The sequence below is a fragment of the Lytechinus pictus genome, chromosome 15, assembly GCF_037042905.1.
Source record: "Lytechinus pictus isolate F3 Inbred chromosome 15, Lp3.0, whole genome shotgun sequence".
NCBI lineage: Eukaryota > Metazoa > Echinodermata > Echinoidea > Temnopleuroida > Toxopneustidae > Lytechinus > Lytechinus pictus.
The window spans coordinates 4,827,773-4,847,730 of NC_087259.1; positions in this window are offsets into that span (position 1 = coordinate 4,827,773).

Below are 19,958 nucleotides of genomic sequence, written 5' to 3' on the forward strand. Positions count from 1 at the left end.
CTACGCCAGTGGCAACTGGAATTTCACAAGAAACAATGTTGTAAACTTGGTTGACTTATTTGACACATGGGTGTATTGCCTCTGTCCTATATCACGCGCGGTTTTGGGAAGATAAAGCGAAAGGGAGAAATTATAAAATATCAATATTGATATCCAAAATGGAATCATTGTATGATAACTGAAATGACAATGAGAAGGGAAATTAATGAATTTTTTTATTATTATTATTTTTCTTATTGGCCGTTATGATAATTGTGAATGTCAGTCGTAAATAAATAAGTAATTAATAATTTATAAACAATAATGGCTTGAAAAGCAATTGACAACCAATATTGTATAATCTTCAGAAATAGCCGGTGTTTATACGTAGGTGTATATCTTTGGTAGGCAGTGACTTATACCGTTTGGATACAGTTCACTGCGAAGTGTAGCGCGTTTTTATTGGGCGCAGGCTCACATTTCATCTCCGCATTTCAATGAGACATAGGAATAATTATCTCCAAATTAATATACGTTTGAGCCTCATCACGGTGGCTGTGGGTATGTACAATGGATTTCTGACAATATGTTATGGTAATAAAGTCATCTTTCACAGCTCACTTATGAATTACGCCGAGTAATTGAATGAAAAGCCACTCGTGTAAATTGATATTCATTGGTTTGGCAGCCGTCTGGTGAGCGTAGACGCTACGTGGAAATACATGACCGGGACTGTGCCAATTTTAGATTCTCTCTCTCTATTTCCATCTACACACGTGGAAACTTTACATTCGTAATCAATTAAGGTTATTTGTATTCTTGTCTTTCACGTCTTATTAAATTGATTAAAACGTAAAATATGAACTTATGTGTTTATCTAAGGCACTTACAATTTCTTATTAAAGGACAAGTCCACCCAAACAAAGGGTTGATTTGAAAAAAGGAGAAAATCCATCAAGCAAAACACTGAAAATTTCATCAAAATCGGATGTAAAATAAGAAAGTTATGACATTTTAAAATTTCGCTTAATTTCACAAAACAGTTATATGCACATCCTGGTCGGTATGCAAATTGGCAAACTGATGACGTCACCCACTCACTATTTCTTTTGTATTTTATTATATGAAATATGAAATATTCTAATTTTCTCCTTGTCAAGTAAAACAAAGTTTTATTTCTCCCTGAACATGTGGAATTACCGTTATTTTTACAGTTTATGGTTAAGTTAAGTTGGTCCTTATTGTCAAATCTGTAAAAATTGAAATATTGTATTATTCAAACAATAAAAAACAAAAGAAAAAGTGAGTGATGGACATCATCGACTCTCTCATTTGCATATCGCTGAGTTGTGCATTTAACTGTTTTGTGAAAAATAAGCGAAACTTAAAAATGTCATAACTTTCTTATTTTACATCCGATTTCAATGAAATTTGCAGCGTTATGTTTGTTTGATTTTTCTCTATCGATTCAAATCAACAATTTTCTGGGGGTGGACTTGACCTTTAATAGATTCTTGATTTTTAATGAATGTGTTCGCCCTTGTCAAGTAAATCAGTAACCCTTCCAACATCCCCTCCTCTTTCTCTTTCACTTTCTCTCTCTCTCTCTCTTTATTGCCAGCTTTCATCTTTATGCTCCTATATTGTCCTCTAGTGCATATATGCATCCGATAATGCACCAAGTAGGCATATTAGAACATTTAAAATAAAAATGTCTGCTTCTATAAAATCAACACTCTTAATCTACCCTTTACCATGTTTACTGTGCAGGACTGCCCCCCCCCCTCACAATCCCATTCCCCGTCCTGCATGGGGGTGTGTGGGGGTGAGGGTGTGTGTGGGGGGGGCGGGGGAGCGGGTGTCATCCTTTCTTTCTCCTCCTCAATCTCCCTCTTGTCACATATATCTCACTCTGTTTATGTAAAAATAAACATGTTTCCTGCCGTTCACGTGTCTTTCTTTTGTCTCTTGGGATGCAATTTCCTCCTTTTTTTTTGCCTTATTGTACCTCTCCCGCTCTCTCTCCCTCTCTCTCTCTCTCTCTCTGCGTTTGTCTCTAGCTCCATCCTTTATCCGTCACACCCCAGTGATCCGTGAATGCTCTTCGCATGAGTGCTCAACTGTCTTCGCGCGCACCACCAGAGTTCAAGACCCCAATCCGAAGGTGAATCAGGCAAATTAGGACGGACAGTCCGCACCCGTTCCAATCTTTATTTAATTCCCATTAACGGAGGACCGATCTTTGATCGTAAACTTTTGAGACCAGAACCATCTGTGTTGGGGATGTCTTGAGGAGCAGGAGCATGGGGAAGAAGAAGAAGAAGAAGAAAAAGATCAACTGCTGTCACAGAGGCGAGGACATGATTTAGATGGAGAGGGTAATTTATAGGTGGGAGATGGTCAATTTAGATGGGTATTATTACTTGGAGAAAACACACACACACAATTATTGTCCCTCTTTTTTCCTTTTCTTCACTTATTATATCTCTACCTTTCTTTCATCACCCCTCTGTGTCCCTCTCTTTTTTATTATTAAAAAAAACACAAATGTTATTATTTCTTAACTTATTTTATCTCTCATCGCCCCCTCGTATGTACAGAAAGGGAGGGATAATATACAAACGTTCTGAAATAGAAAAAGTCCAAAATGAAAATTCAAATGCGATTTCTTTGAAGAGATGTAGCACTAATTTATCAATTAACATACAGAGTTTCCTATGTGGTTTGGTCTAGGTGTAAATAGTTTTTCTTGAATGTTATACATGTAGCTCGTTATCATCAAAGTTTTTGTGGAGTCTCCATGATCCATATATTATTTAATGACTGTATAGAATATGATGTGTGCAATCAATAAGTTAGGTTTCAAGGTGTCGTATATGATATAGGATTGATATTTTAGTATTTCTATTTAGTAAGCAATCAAAATTATTTGACTATCTGTATTTATACTTTGTTATTTTGTTATTTGTTGTGTTATCTATTTTTTGAGGGGCCCACATTGTACAAGCATTGCTTTTTAGTGGGTCCCCCCATTTCCATCTTAATTTAATGTCTATTGAAAAATTAGTATACATATTTAAAACCTACAATGTGTTGCCGAAATTGTCTAAGTGTTTTTTTCACAACATATGTATCATTAATTTTGATTGCAACGGATACAAATATTTATGTTTATATATGGTATACAATTTGTTTTTGTTTTTGTTTGATGGAAGTGAAATAAATAAATTTGAATTTGAATTTGAAAAATTATTGCACCGTGAAGACTTCATAACTATAATCTAGATATATTTTAGTATTAGCTTTATCATCGTCTGTGGTGGGAAGAAATGTATTTTTCATTATACCCTATGAATTTATTCCGAACACGGCATAATTACCTAAGGAGGGCATCCAAACATCACTCATATCGAAATTTCGAAGCGTATGATAAGCGCGGTCATTGGAGCCAATTATAATGCTACCGAGATCTAGTTCAAAGTAAATGAATAACCTTTTTTCTACACCACGGTACGACCTTTCAAGCTATACTAGAGGTGGCTAGGAGGGCATTCTTTTAGCCATCGATTAACTCGTGAAATCACAGAACACCATAGGGCATCTTGACACCTTTAAGGTGACGACACAGGTGTCAAACTGACACCTATGTGTCTGTGGCGAGGTGAAAATAATTCTAGGTGTTTGGTGCTTACAACGAAAGTTCCTGTTTGTGCTTTGGGTATATGTTTGACACCGAATGGATTAACATACAGTCGTTCGTTCTTTGACATGTTTGAGCCTCAATGTGACCAAAGACATTCAAACCATGATGTGTACCATGCAACTAAGATATTACTGTTAAATATTAAAACTCTCGCTATGTGTGGGAATGTCAATATAAAAGCTTGAAAATTATATCAATTTTCATTAAATCCTAATTTTATCGATATACTGCACGACACACAAAAAACGTGTTGCTAACACTACATCAACATTGCTCTTGAATGGCAACACCATGTATTTGTACCGGTGTTAAATGCATGTGGAAGTTACACTCCACACACCAATGTTGTGATTATATCACTTTTTTTACTGTAACACTTTTTGATGTATATGCTCGGGCTCAAGGGTGTACACTGCATAAGCACCCGTGTTCACTTAAACACCATACATCCCGGTAAAGCTATATCGGAAAACACCATAGAAAGGTGTTTTTAAAAATAGCACCAGTTTAAGAATCAAACCGATGTTTGTTTTAACACACTACCTGTTGTTGTTTGAACGCCTATCTGCACTTTCTCCACTCCCTAGGGAGCATTCCAACCAGAGTTCCAAGATTAAATTGCTATGTGTATAACACCGCGATGTTTACAATGAAATTTTGAATTTTCTCGTTTTCTTACCTGCTGCCGATCCGTTTTCGCTTGTAGGACTCAGTGCTGTTTCTTCAACTTTCATCTTGGCTCGTTTGTATTCCTTGCTCAGTGAAGGATGCAGTCAAAACAGAACGCCTAAAGAAAATGAGACAAAATGGAAATCCGTGAATAAAAAAACTAATAGTGTCATTGTACAAAGCAACACAAAGGGGTTAATATTAATTCGATTGGCCGCTTGAAACTAAAACTAACCGACGAGTACCAGCTTGAAGAACTTGTTGAGAAAAATGAAATATTATACTACTTGTATGGAATTAGATGATTAGGATTAGGAATTAGGATTAGTGACAAATCCTGAAGCATGCACTGAAGAAATTGTTAATAATCCGATCATACAAATGCTATAAAATAAAAACGTTGTATTTATGATAACGGTGTATGCGCTCTTAAGCATCAAACAAAGTTTGATTAGTGTCATAAATCGTTCATTCACGGAGATATGGTGATATGTGGGTGTGCTGTTTTAGTCTCGATATTTTTCTGAGTCTGTTCGTTGAATATTGTAAGTTTAGTTTCTCGTTCTCGTCGTATTAATTGTTTCATTCTAATTCAAGTCCTTATGCACAAGCATTATTCCGGAATTACATTTGTCTTCCCATTGTTGTTGTATTTCATGCAGTAGTTTCGTTTGTTCTTTTTGATATATGGTTATGAATTGAATGCAATGTGAAAACCTGCCTTGTTTGATAAAAAATCAAAGAAATATACTAGGTTTTAAAAATCGTGTAAACGCATTTTTTTTCAAATCGTAACTAGTTAGCTAAGCTATAAAGAAACTGTAAAATCTGATCATCAATCTATACTTGTTATTACAATATATTTGTTTTCATTTAGTTATCAAAAGGTCCTTATGAGTTATATTCAACAAAGTGAATTGTCGTAGTGTACGTTATGCCAACGCCTTGTCTATTAATTTGTTCTACTCACTGTATGTAGATGTACTTTATATAACTGAAGTGCATTAAATCCACACAAAGTACAACTCTGTCTATGAATTGACTTGTGTTTCGATGCTAGTTTCAGTCAGTCCCCTGTTTTTCTATTTTCCCTCTCCGTTCGGGTTTTTGTATTGGATCTATTGAATGTATGCGGAGCGGAGCAGCAGCGCTTGTGAGAAACACCTGCCCCCTTCATCGCCTTCCCCGGAGCTTGAGGCGGGTTGCAGGTGCATGAAGGCGGCAAGGCGTAACACTGACCAACGGCCCATGCATTGCGCTGCTTTCATTTCTTGTTTCGTTGCTCTTTCTTTTCCCCTCTCTCCATCTCGTTCTCTATCCCCTACTCCCTGTGTATTTTTGCCTCTCCCTACCCGATTTTCATTCTCCCCAAATTTCTCTCTTAATCTTTCTCTCTCCGCCTCTGAAGTCAAAGTCTGGAGCTCCTATCCGGCTCCTATATACCATTCATCTCCATGTCTCTCTTCCTCTTTTACCTTTTCCCATCTATCAGTGCACTGAAACAAATAAAAACAATATTTTATTCATCCTATCATTGATAATATACACATAAGGTGGTAGCATAAAAATGCACCGAAGAGTTACAATAATTCATTACAATTTATCATATATTCATTTTCCGTTTTATGACATTTCTAATTACATAATTGATAACGCCTTTAACGTCTTCTTTCAACCCAACCTTTCTTCTTTTTATTTCATTTTAAAACCGTATTGAGCACTATCACAAATAGGCATACATTACCAAACTTGTTTGTGAAATAACTCTTTATTTATCAATTTACCATCATCAATAAGAATCTACATTCTTTCCCTCTTCCTCAAAATAATCAGAGTTTTGTTCTAAAAATCAGTGGCGGATCAGAATTTTCCGGAGAGGCTCTTTTGTTAAGAAATATCTGATAAGCAAAAACATATATATATATTCACTCCCGAATGTGTTTCTTTTTCCTATTTTGGGGGACTATGCCTTACAAGTTTTTTTTTAATATTAATATTAGTCTCCAATTTCATTCATTAGATTAAATCTCGATTGTTTCATGTTACTTTGTATATATGATTTTATGATTGAAATTAATTGAATTGAACTTGAACTTGAACTTAAAGGTGATTAATGATATGAAAAATATGAGGAACAAAATCTCTATTCATTCACCTGCATATGCCTTATATTTTCCATGACAAAATAGGTAGATTTTTATGGCTCTCAGGGGGGGGGGGGGTCGGATGCGCCCCTCCCTGGATCCGCCACTGCTCATAATGGTCACTTTATAGTATGTGGAACACTTGAGTTACTCTCAGTCACACAGCAGAGGTTCAAGGTTCGAGCCCAAGTCACGTACGTCTTTCGTACAGTGACATCAACGGTCGACTCAAGAGGTAGAAAAATCATTATGTACACTTTTAAAAAGGTTGGGCAAAAAAGGCCCAATTTTCAACAATCACAACATACTGTACACACAACTATTGGTTAAAAACTGTCCAAATTGGGTAATAAATTTGCTCAATTGGATAATAATTGCCCAGAATATATACATATATATTTTTACCAACATACATTACCCAACACATGTTGCCCCACATTTTAAGTGTACAACTCATTTAAAACTCAATTGCACCCATATTTGTTTCTACTGTCCCTTCCAGTTTCGTTAAAACTGTAAAATCAAAGCATCCCTAAGAGCTTACAATTTTATATTGCGTGCATAGGCGCGATGCTATCTTAACTGTGGAATATTGATAAAATTTGAAAAAAAAATCGAGATGTATAATCATGTTCATCCTCATTTTCACTTTCTGTTTTTCACATTTATTGAGATCATTATAGGACAAACCTTTTTGATAAACAGTCATAATTCATATCTAAGCTATGTGGCAGTTCCTTGTTTGGTAAACATCGATTCATTATACCAAATTGTACCGCTCCCTATTAAACATGTCTAATCTAGGAAATTGTAATTGACAATAACTTTTCAATTGCTTGCGATCATTCTATACAGGTGCCGACACGAATGTTATATCCTAATTGAAGTGCATTGTATCCCCTCTCTGTTTTTTTTTCAAGTACTGGCTGGTCGACCGTGGCTAAGTAATTACCTTTTTCCAAAGTAGATACAACATTTAAACCACTTTTAATTATCATTGTATTCTATGCTGGTGTATGCCAGATAGTGGTAAAAAATATGTACATGGGGGATAATAGAATAATGAAATGGCATCGAATCGTTAAACAGAATTTTTATTCATTGCGTTGTATTATATAATATTCTGAATATCAGCACATACGCTTCATTATGGACACATGACTCCCAACATAAAGTTGAATTGTCCCAAAAGATTCATATCGGCGTCATATAAGGCATCAACGCAGACGGCAACTGATATATTGCCATTATCGTTGAAGAGTCCCTTGTGTGCGCCCTCCATAATCATATTTGTCATATTTTGTTTGTTTTTCCAACTTCAGAACCTTGTTCACGGGCGATCACCGATCGATACACATAAAATATCGATCAAAAGTCAAATCGATCGTCTGTGTGTTCAAGGCCAGATGGCGTTGTTTCCCTATACCAAATATGGAGGAATACGAATATGTAGCTATTTGCTGTTTTAATACAAGGGTTTTGTGTATAGACCTTTCTGGCCGGAATATACAGAAAACCATGTTCACAATCATGACCATTTTTTTTTAAGTCAACGTTGTATAAAATCTACAGTTATGCCTACAGTCATGAATGACATGAATTCGATTTTACTTTCGTTTTCGTCCAAATTAATGTATCAAATTAATCGCTACATGAACTCTTATGATATTCCATCAACATAATATATAAAGATATCCTTTATAGGCGGATACCATATCGATTTCTATGCAAAATAAGGACTACATTCCAGTACACGTGACATTACCATTTTTAAATAGAAAAGGTCATATTGTATTTGATAATATTTTTTTTCTATTTTGTATAGCATTCTTTGAAGTGTCCCTCTGACATTCAATTCATCAAAGTCTGATGAAGAGTTTAGAGAGGAGTTCGTTACCGAGTTATCCCATCTAAAATGTCAAATTAATACATGATATATTCTATATTTCAAGATACAAACAAAAAAATGTTCATTATCATAATAATAGGAGCTGATGATTTTCGAAAATGTTGACATTTCGAGGGGCATTGTCAAATAAATTCAGGCTAATCCCGTAACAATGTAATTTGAAAACGGTTAATGCTATGCAAAGTTCACAATACAAATAATTGTCACCTTCAACTTTTAATGATCCTCCCTAGACGAATGCTGTTGAAACAGCATTGAAAGAATTTCTAAAGAAGTGTCACATTTTGATATAAATATATGTCGCCCGGGCTTTCCATTGACATTATAGCCAGTCCATACCCTGAAAATGATATTCATGCATTTGAGAGGTTCTCTATGAAAGAGAAATATGTCAAATATAGTTTTTAGCTTTCAACAAAAAGCCCCCAATTGAACGCATCATACGTGAGGTGGCCGGCATCGCATGCGTTTGCTCATAGTATTTGTTTTCTGGCAACCGTACGCCTTTTTCGCACGACGCATATTTATCGAGAGGGCTGAAAAATGTTTACTCGAAGAAACATGGTGTAAACTATAAGTACGACTTAAATAAATAGAGAAGATCGTAGCAAATACTTAAAATTTACGAGCCAATTCAATTTGGGGCTTCTATTGGCCTTGTTTCAACTTCGGAACTACGTTTAAAAGAAGGAAAATACAACAAAGAGTTAGTACGCAATCGTATACGTGATGTCCAAGAAAAATCAGTCTTAATGGTCTTACAAAATTGTGAATGTAATCATGATGACACTGACAAAAGGCTTCTTTTCTCCTATAAAATGTCAAACATTAAATGGGTCGAGAAAAATATGTGCTTTAAAGCTACCATAATCACTCTCACGCATCTATATACAAAGCACACACACACGCCCACACACCCTCAAACACAATCGAACTAATGAAAACTCTGGGGTGACGTATAAAAGTTGATTTCTATATCTGTATACCATGTGTATAATAGAAGCTCATTGATGATCTTTATGATATAGGCCTCATATATAATTCTTGTGAGTAATAAATGTGATATCATTGCTGATTATATTTTTGGATGTGAAGGTACAGTATCAAAATCAGTATATTTTGTGAAATATTCTTACTAGTCAAGTGCAAGTATATAGGATAGGCCTATTTAGAATTTTACTCAAATAAACTAGGATTTTGAAGAATTAATTTCGTGATTTAACCTAATGACAGTCTTTGCAATTCATAAGGTTAGTGGCGATGAAAAGGAATATCGTAATTTATAAATATTGAATAAATGCATAATTTTTCCTGAATTATAATTCAGGAATTAACCGATCCAATATATATGGTAAACTTGCTGTTCTGTATTAAGGCCACATTCTTCCTACTTAAAACACTTTTTTTTTGTTAATTTTATTTTATTTAAATTCGGGTTTTTATCGGTCATTTTGCTCTGCGACTGAGAAATCCATCGGTCTGTTTGATTGTAGATTGAATAAAACATTGATAAATAGATTAATAAATTGTTAATCTCTTGTACAACGTTGTTAACCATGAGGACTTTACAGCAGTTACCAGTTTAAACAAGTGTTTAAAATCTTAATCAACATGGCTTAATGTCTATATTAAATTTTCAAAGTATGGTCATTTTGACAAATGTTCAAAATCTAAAACAAAAATAAATGATATTTAATTTTTCAATGAATTAAGTATAGCATGGTTGTTTTAATTGTTAAGCGACTGGTGTAATGTTCATATAGTAAATAGCGATGTACAATTTTAAACAGCGTTTCTACTGATACTATTAGCTCAAAGCATTTGTTCTTCCTGAACTATTTACACGCAAATTGAATATTTTAATGTTAACTACATCCTTTTGGAAAGTTTGATAATAATTAGTAATAATATTTTGAAGGATTTAAAAAAGCTATCTTCCAGTTGCCGTCAGTAACAAAAAGGTTTCGTTATCTTAAAAGCGTGTAATATACTGAAAACCAATATTCGCGTTCGACTGTTATAATTGCCTGTCGGACAATTACCGATCGTACAAGACCAGACTCTACGTATGGCTAAGCGCTCGTTCAAATTGAAAATCATGTGTAAGGAGTTGTGATCAAAAGATCATCGCCCATGATAACTCACTTAAACAAAATAGAATTTGGAGAAGCGGGGATGATGTCAAGATAATTGGACACTTCTAAAATAATTTGAAACAATTATGTTTATTTTTATCAACTACGACAAGGTCAAAAAGATGAAGTAAAATACACATGTAAACGACGCGTACATGGGCACCTGTTTTGATTGCGCGAGTCGTTAGAGGATATTAAAAAACTATTCACGTTTTTAATTACACAATTGTGACGTCAAAGTTAGGCATAAACGCTCTGTATGCTTACAGCTATAAAGCAACAATAAATTAATAAAGTGTCTAGTGTTTGAATGACTTCAGTGGGGTTTTTCCCCCTTGAGGTTTTAAATATGAACATGTATAGGAAAGAGATTGCTATAGAAGAAAAGTCATTAAGTGTTCTGAATTCCATTTTGTGGATCATTATTGAAATTGGGATCGAAATCTAATTATGCACATTTATAGTACAGGCAATTTGATAGTAAAATAAATGAGAATAGAGGAATTGGGTAAAGCTATAACTTTGCTCCAATTTATTAACACAATATTGAAAAACATTGTCGAGAGATCTTTAATGATTTTATTTTCAGATCACAGAAACTAAAATAATTTATCGCAATGTTATAAAATTACATTGAATATATCGCAAATGAAATCTACATTAAGACAAAATTTCTTGAATTAAACCGATAGCACTATTGGTAAATACATTTAGTCAGAGAATATGCAGACTTTAATAAGCTATTTATACAGAAGAAAAAAAAATCAAACAGAAATAACGGAGAGAATGATAACCTATATAGGTCGAAATGATGTAATTGAATATTGTCCCTCGAAGGTCCAAAAACCATACCTCGAGAGGAAAAATGGTGATGAATGTAAGGATCAATCTTACCTGATAAAAATCTCCTTTCAATAAAAAGTCGGCAATCTCTCTGCAGAAAGTTAAAGTTCCAGAACAAGTCGCAATGTTTCGTCAAAAACTACGGACACGGTAAGAATATTCCAAATGGCAATTAGAAGCAAGGCGTACAGCTCGTATGGTTGATATTAATTAAAAGGAGTTGATGCTCCGTGCTTACATTGGCCGACCTGCATGCACCACTCCAGTGGCGTGTATTTCGGGTACGGATTATTAATGATTCGTCGAGGATAATTAAAAACGAACCATGAGAATGCTGGCGTAAGAAGAGGAGGGCGATGATGATGCTGGCGATGAAACGGAGAATATTGGAATGAAGGTGGTCGTGTTAAAGTATTGCACCGAACCCCCGTTTGGTTTTGTCAGTGATGCGGGAGCGATTGGAGGAAGTGTGGGTGAGCTCCTCTTCGCAAGCGCGCGATCGGTCGAATGAAGCGACGACCGGGGAAGGCTCTCTCTGCTCGTGTCGCTGAGCTGACGGTGGGATGTGAGACGGATTCCCTCGGAAAATATATATGGAGAGGAGGAAAGCATGAGGGAGACGGGTGAGGGGGAAGTCCAGCCGCGGCACCGGCTTGTATGAGAACATGCGAACGGACGTTTCCTATTGGCTGTGCTTGGTGTAATATTGGACGAGACAGCCTTATTCATGGTGAGCTTCGTCACAAGGAATGAAGCATTTGACGAGACTCCCTCTCTCCCCCTCTCCTCTTTTCTCTCCTGTTTTTGCCCTTTCCATGCTCTCCTATCTAACTATAAGTTTTAAGTCTATCTTTCTACCCCTCTCGTAGCCATTTTCTTTCCGATTTGTTTCTTTCAAGCTATATATTTTTTGCTTCACGCAAAATTATGCCGTAATTGCCATGATATTGCATGCTCTTACTCCAGACCCATCAACACCAACCCTATATTCCTAAATGAATAGTTTGATATTACATGTATGCCACAAATCGTTTAACCACAACCTGCAAAATATAGTCCATCATCATCATCTTCACAACTATTATAGTCAAACATAATTAAGAAATACAATCGCTATCAGTTAACTTCACCACCACCATTTTCTGGACTATACATAGGCCTCCAAGAATCACCACAGAAAGCACCATCATTACCGCCAACACACATAAATAGATCAAATTCAAATTCAAATTCAAATTCAAATTCATTTATTTCACTTCCATCAAACAAAAACAAATTGTATACCATATATAAACATAAATATTTGTATCCGTTGCAAACAAAATTAATAATACATATGTAGTGAAAAAAAAAACAACACTTAAGACGATTTGGGCAACACATTGTAGGTTTTAAATATATATACTATTTTTCAATAGAAATTAAATTAAGATGGAAATGGAGGGACCCACTAAAAAGCAATGCTTGTACAATGTGGGCCCCTCAAGAAATAGATAACACAACAAATAACAAAATAACAAAGTATAAATACAGATAATCAAATGAGAAAAGAATGAATAAATGAGAGGGAAATACTCACAAAATAAATACAAAGTAATAAAAAAAAGGGGGAGAATGCCCTGAGAAGATGGATGGGTGCTGCTGTACGTAGATAGAACACATGCCGTCGTGGACTCAAGCAAACTGGATTCAATGTGTATAAAAGGAGAAAAAATATATAAAATAACCTGGAAAGAATATAATGCACGAAAAATAACCGGTAGGAAGGCGGATAAGCGGACAGGAGAGGAGAAAATAGAGGAGAGGATAGACACAATAATGAGCACATCTGAGAAGGACTTGTGTCAGATTTTTTTTTTTTTTTTTTTAATAAAAAAGGATAATGATTATTTTATGTTTTAATTGTAGCTTAAAGTAATAATGATGACTTGACAGAAATGATGAATTAAACTTAATTTGGGAGTATATTATAAGGTTTTAATAGAGATAATTTGAATTTAGTCTTAAAAGAGTTCAAAGATTTTGCATTTGTTATATCATTATGAAGTGAGTTCCATAACTTCGGTCCATCATATATAAATGTGTTCTGAGCCCGCAAAGTTCTTAAAAGTGGTAAATGAAATTCACCCAATCGCCTTGTTGGATAGTTGTGAATGGATTGATTTTTTGGAAACATTGAATTGAATACATTTGGGAGGTTGTTGTTGTTATAGTTATACATAAACTGACCGAGATTAAACAAATATAAGTCCTTAATTTTCAATATTTTATGTTAAAAAAATAATGGGTCAGTATGAGACAAATATGCCGTGTGACATATAATACGTAGAGACTTCTTTTGTAATAGGAGTAATTTGTCTAAGAGTGTTTGTTGTGTGTTACCCCACGCTAAAATTCCATAATTTAAATAAGGCAATATAAGGGATGAATATAATGTAAGCAGGGACGATAATGGTAAACAAAATTTAAGCTTGTTAATTATACCAATGTTGCGTGAAATAGTTTTACATATGTTATCTATGTGAAATTTCCATGAGAGCTTATTATCGACTGTTATTCCAAGAAACTTAAAGATCATGCATGCTACACCCTTAGCCATGCCCAGCACCACAAACTACACCATAAATACACCGTCTGACGTCTATACGAACACCTTCGTCAATCACCATGGGCGTACAGATGGGGGGGGGGCCAAAAAAAAATCACGACCAAGAAAAAGAAATAGAAAAGGAAAGGGATAAAGGTGAAATATGATGTTATTTTCCGAATATTATGTCTAAATCTATCACAAACTTGGATTTTTGTAATAAAAATGTCGACATTTTTGCTCGCTCGCTTCGCTCACAAGTTCTTATTAATTTTACGCGATACACTACATCGAGCCCCCTCAACACTTTCAATCACCACAGGCAACTCCACCATCTCTGCCACCTCTACCACCACAAAAATCCCTGTTGTCCCCATCAGTACCAATACCACAACCTGTCTTCCTGTATGGTCACTAATAATACCATCACCATCAACAAAAATACCATCATCCAGAATTGTTCTGCTTGGTTGCGATTGAGCGATAAAACAACTTTTCGCCTTACAGTTAATGAACATATGAAGGGAAACAAATATTGTCATGAATTATGAGATAATTCGCTGTAAACAATAAATCAATTTGATGATAAAGTAAATACCACTGCCCATTTTTGACACTTTTAATGTGGAATTCTAATCTAATTGTATATGGGTACAATTATTATAAGAAAAAACACTAACAAAATATTACGAATAAAAAATATTTTTTTTGCCGATGTGATATATACATAAAGCTATAGTGCTATCAAAGAGCGAAAACATCGTCATCTGAGAAAGGGAAAACTATGTTGTTATTGCTTCCGAATACATTCAATTGGTTGAAAGGCAGTCTTCCCCCCCCCCCCCTATTCTATGGCTTTTTTTCCTGAGCGGCATGCATGCGCGTGCGCTTTACGCCTGACTCAACTTTCTGAAAGAGGCGGTAAACAATACAAGCGAGGATGGAACACAGAGAGAGGACGAGAAAAATAGGGCCGACGGTTAACAACCAATCGACTAGAAAAAAAAAAGAAAAAAACGCCTTGGCGATGAATACCGGAGCAAACAAAAGCTAGAAAGTGAGATATACACCACTGGATTGAAGTTAGAGCCCAATAAAAATGAAGGAAGCAGAAAAAAAGGACCGGCAAAATAGTATGCCGCACAATGTTCATGTTGGTGTTGGCGATAATGTTGCCATGGTAATAACGAGACGGGGAGATGATGAAGGGCAGCCTGGGTCTATCCCTCGGAAAGGACTGGGGAGGCTGTTTAATTATAAATTTACATCGATTTCGAAACTGGGACACATTGATTTGAGGTGAATTATGGGTTAAATTGTGACGTCATTTCAATTGGTATTGTTCCCGCGTTGAACCATTTTATGCCGAGGAAAAGATTAATGACCTTGATATTTTACCTTTTTTCTGTCTGGTGAAGAAGTAAAACAATTTTTATACAAACCAGTGTGTGACTAATGATCCATGTACGCCAGATATTTATCTTATCAATACTAATAGGCACTATGCTGGCAGGGGCGACACAAGTTGCATTAATTTTGAGGTTTAAAAATGTGGAGTATTGCATAAATACACAGCAAAGACATCTCTTTTCCATATCCCCTCTCCTTTCATCTTACTTTCTTCCTTTATTTCCTTTTTATTTTTTGGTCATTTGAAGAATCCTAGGGTGCACCCTGACCACTATACACGACTTAACTCCAAACAATGACACACTGATGAAAAAGCAAAAACAATAGCCTACTCAATATCCTTGCCAAAGATACGTATTATACTCCTCGTTTTCACTTAACAACCTTAACTTGCAGGCTTCGTTTCCTTGAATCACGCAAGAGAAAGTTGGACACCGTTTGACAAGTAGATTGGATTAAAATTAACAACCATGTGTGTTATTGTGGAGACGGTCTTCGTATGCAACCTCTTTTTACCATTACGAAGGGGAATAACGGATTGCATTAGTCGCGTGCGGCGAAAAAAAAAAAAGAAGCTATCAATCGACAGGACATAAACAAATCCATAAACTGCCTTTACATTATGTACCGAGTCTTCCCTTTGAAGAAGGGTTTCAAGTTTTTTTTTTTTTTTCGTCAAATCACAGAAGCTGGGGATTGCAAAGGATTAACGTTAAATGGGTCCCTGCGGTAAAATTGGGTAAAGATTAATGAGTATGACAAGCTTTAATTCTGCGTCAAAAGGCGTGTTTTTGAATCAGATACTATCCGGTTTAATCCTCTTTGCTTTCCATTTCGACCACCGAACTAAAAGGCAAGAAAATGTACGAAGACAAACAGCCAATTAATATTATCTAAAAGAAACTTTATATATTCTTTTCATATTACATAATTTCATTTGTATTCAGTATATTTATCTCGAGTAATTGTTATTCCCAATAAAGAGTACATAGTTATTTTCTAGATGTTCCTTCTTTCTTTTCATCTTTTCTTGAACTTTTGTTGGAGGTACATGTAATGACATTTAATCCGGCGTCAGTATAAAAAAAAAACGGAAACGCACATCTAGCCTACGAACCCCTTGCATTATTATAAGCCTGAATCCTACAGCCTTAACTCTCACATTCCTATTTAGACATGATGGAACCATGGGCGAAAATCACAGGGGGGGGGGGCAGGGGACGCGTCCCCCCTACCATTTGGAATGGGGGGACACAATATCAAATGTCCACCCTACTATTTGTGGTCTTTTATGATGTAAAAAAGCCGGCTCGTGCTCCCCCCCCCCTTTGAGAGCCATAATAACAATTTGTAATATAAAAAAACACGTTTTTTTCCTCAAGTGTGCCCCCCCCCCCCTTGAAAGCGATAACCCTTTTTTTTGCTTGTCAATTTTTGGGGGACGAAATGACCTTACATTTTGGGTGATAAACTTTTTTTTGTCAAATTTTTCGGGGGAAAATGTGCCCCCCCCCCCCTGAAAATTCCCCGGTCCCCCTTCCTTTGGGGAGAGATTTCTGCCCATGGATGGGCAGATCACCGATTACAACGATCAACAATAGTGGTTCAGAGTGGAACTAAAAAAACCAAGGTTTAAATACATTTTATCTCAACTTTCCACTTCATCCATGTCATTTTTTTTTCTCTTTCTTTTTCTTCGTCTTCTTCTTCTCCTCCTCCTCCTCCTTCTTTTCTTCTCCTCTTTCTTCTCCCTCTTCTTCTTCTTCTCCTCCCTCCTCTTCTTCTTCTCCTTCTTCCCCGTATTCTGATTCTTCTTCTTCTTTTTCTTCTCCTTCTTCTTCTTCTTCTTCTTCTTCTTCTCCTCCTCTTCTTCTTCTCCTTCTTCCCGTATTTTGCTTCATCTTCTCTCCCATCCTCCTCCTCCTCCTGCTCATCCCCTCCTTTTTTTAATTATACGCCTTATTTCTTCCTCTTCCACTCTTATTTTCTATTATCAAGATCATCTTCTCCTTCCATGCATTCTCTCCTTACCACCCGCAGCTCTCCTCTGACTTGCCCCCCTTACATTTTTTTTTTTTTCTTACTGCATAGTTTTTGCTAACTGTACTCCACTCCGACTCCACTTCACACCTCTCCAAACTTTACTTATTCCTTGGATTTTTAGTGTTTCTTCCAACATAATAGCTTATTTGTCTTCTGTACGATGCATCTTTTATAGTCATGATAGTGGCACGCGTAGACACCTGCCGTCCCATTGTTCTCTCAAAGAGGAAGGCTCCTTAAAGGCTTCTAAGTAAATAGTAAAAAGACAAATACTTGGGTGCAGATGGGGGAATCTGGGGTCATGGACCCCAAATTTTTCACCACCCCCCCAAAAAAATAATAAAATAAAAAAAAAATGCAAATTAAAAAACGGTGACATTATGAAATAACCTCTGAATATTATCATTTACCACAAAATTATTGTTTTGTATTTTAAAAATGTCAACAATATGCTTACTTGCTTCGGTTTCCCGCAGATTTTTAGAACTTTTTCCCCATACGCCATGTCTGGCCCCACTCAAGGTTTTTGGCTTATTACGCCACTGCATCTTCCACACCAAACCTTCACAACCCTTTCATTTCATACGGAGACTCTATATCTAGATTTCAATCAAGTTGAAAACAGCGATGTCAGATCTCGTAAAAAAATGCAACAGAACACAAGGACATGTGATATCACGTCACATATTAATGCAACAATCAAAATGCAATAACTTTTATGTTTTAATTTAATGGTCCCGGTTGTGATTGCTTAATTCCAGCCTTTTCATAGAATAAACTTGATTGTAGAGATGGTAGCGTATTCAAAATAATAAAGAATGGCTCTTGCCGAATATTACGAATGAATTATCATTCAATAAATTCAATATGAAGACAAAGAACCATGTATTGTTACATTTACTGTGAAACGAAGAGCATCCACTACGTCAATCAAAAGTTGAGAAAATGTCTCCTTCTCACGACTATCTCCATTCGCGTGCCGTTTTAAAGCCTCGAAGATTAAGATTAGCAGCGCTCCGGGTCATATCTGTCTCTTTGATGGAACATCATAACATGGACCGGTGGTTGCATTGTCTCAGCAATTGCCGTCAATATTGCGAGGTTTTTATGTGGTAGATTGCAAATTTGTTCGTTTTGTTACTACCGGAGTGATGGTTACGTAACCTCACTTAGCTCACTAGCAAGCCAATGTGTAAAATGATTAGGGTACTTTTGTCAAAGTTATTGGGGGGGGGGGGGGTTCGACCGTGCATGCATGCAATGCGCGATTTTGATTTAAGAGTTCAAAGATCTACTTAAACGTCAAGGAAAGCAAAACACAAAGAATGGGAAATAATGATGGTTGGAGAAATACAAAATTATAGGCAGAGAAAGGGGAACTTTGAGTTGAAAGAATACATGGGTTCGTTGAATTTCAATTACAATTTGAAACAAAACGAATCAAGTCGCAAACTGAAAATTGTGAGAAAACAAAACTTTATAAAAAAAAATTGATTTGATATCACACTCCCGTGTCAGTCTAGAACAATATTTTCATACATCTGTTGGATCGAGGCTTGATGATGGAAATTGAATTTGAATTTAATTGAATTGCATTGAGGGGTAAAAGATAGAATGAAATGATTAATAAACAAGGAAGGCTTTCTTTTGTGAATCAGAACAGATTACATATGTTTTGTTTGAGTTTTACATGGCAAATTTGATGATTAAATTTTCTTTAGTCAATTTGAACCTCTGAATTTCAGTACGAATCAGTAGCCTTGTATATCACCGCCTCAATACCTCAACTAATCGAACCTGGCCAGGATCCCAACACATAATGCAACATTCTTAACACTTCGGTCCGATGGAATAGGTATTTTAATGATAAAACGCTAAATAACTACTCAATATATTCATACCACAACTATCTGAATATATGCTACAAAGAAAAAGTACTTTGTCCAATGAAAATTTCAGTTTCCCTATATACATACAATCATATGCTAATTTTTTCTCTGTCTTATTGAAATTTACTAGTATTTTATAGTAAGATATTGTTTAAAAATCGCTCTCTCTGTAAAAACTCTCAAGAATTACGTTACGAGGCGAGACAGCAATTTATAATGTACATTGTTTGATTCTTAGGTTTTATTGACAAAGGTCGAAGGGTGAGACAAAGACTTCGGACAAACCGATCGAGGGGTGACAGGTGGGTATCTCTAGACGGGACATCCGATCAACCGAGTCCGTCTCTCATCTAATGTCATGACAACCGTATACGCTCTGTGCTGATAGGTGATGTGGTGATCTGTCGGGTGTGTAGTCTTTGTTCGTAGACCTGTGTTCGGGGAGAGGGTGGGTGACCGTGGTGGTTGACGGGATCGGGAATGATACTGAGGGGGAGCCTAGGAGGGATGGGGTTTGTTCCAAATTGGCTTGAATGGTCACGTGATTGCACGAGTTTTTACTAGTGTTCAGTTTTGGTCCCCTCTCTCTATCTTTCCATCACACCCCCCTCTCTCTATATCTCACTCCGCCCTTCTCTCTAATTCCG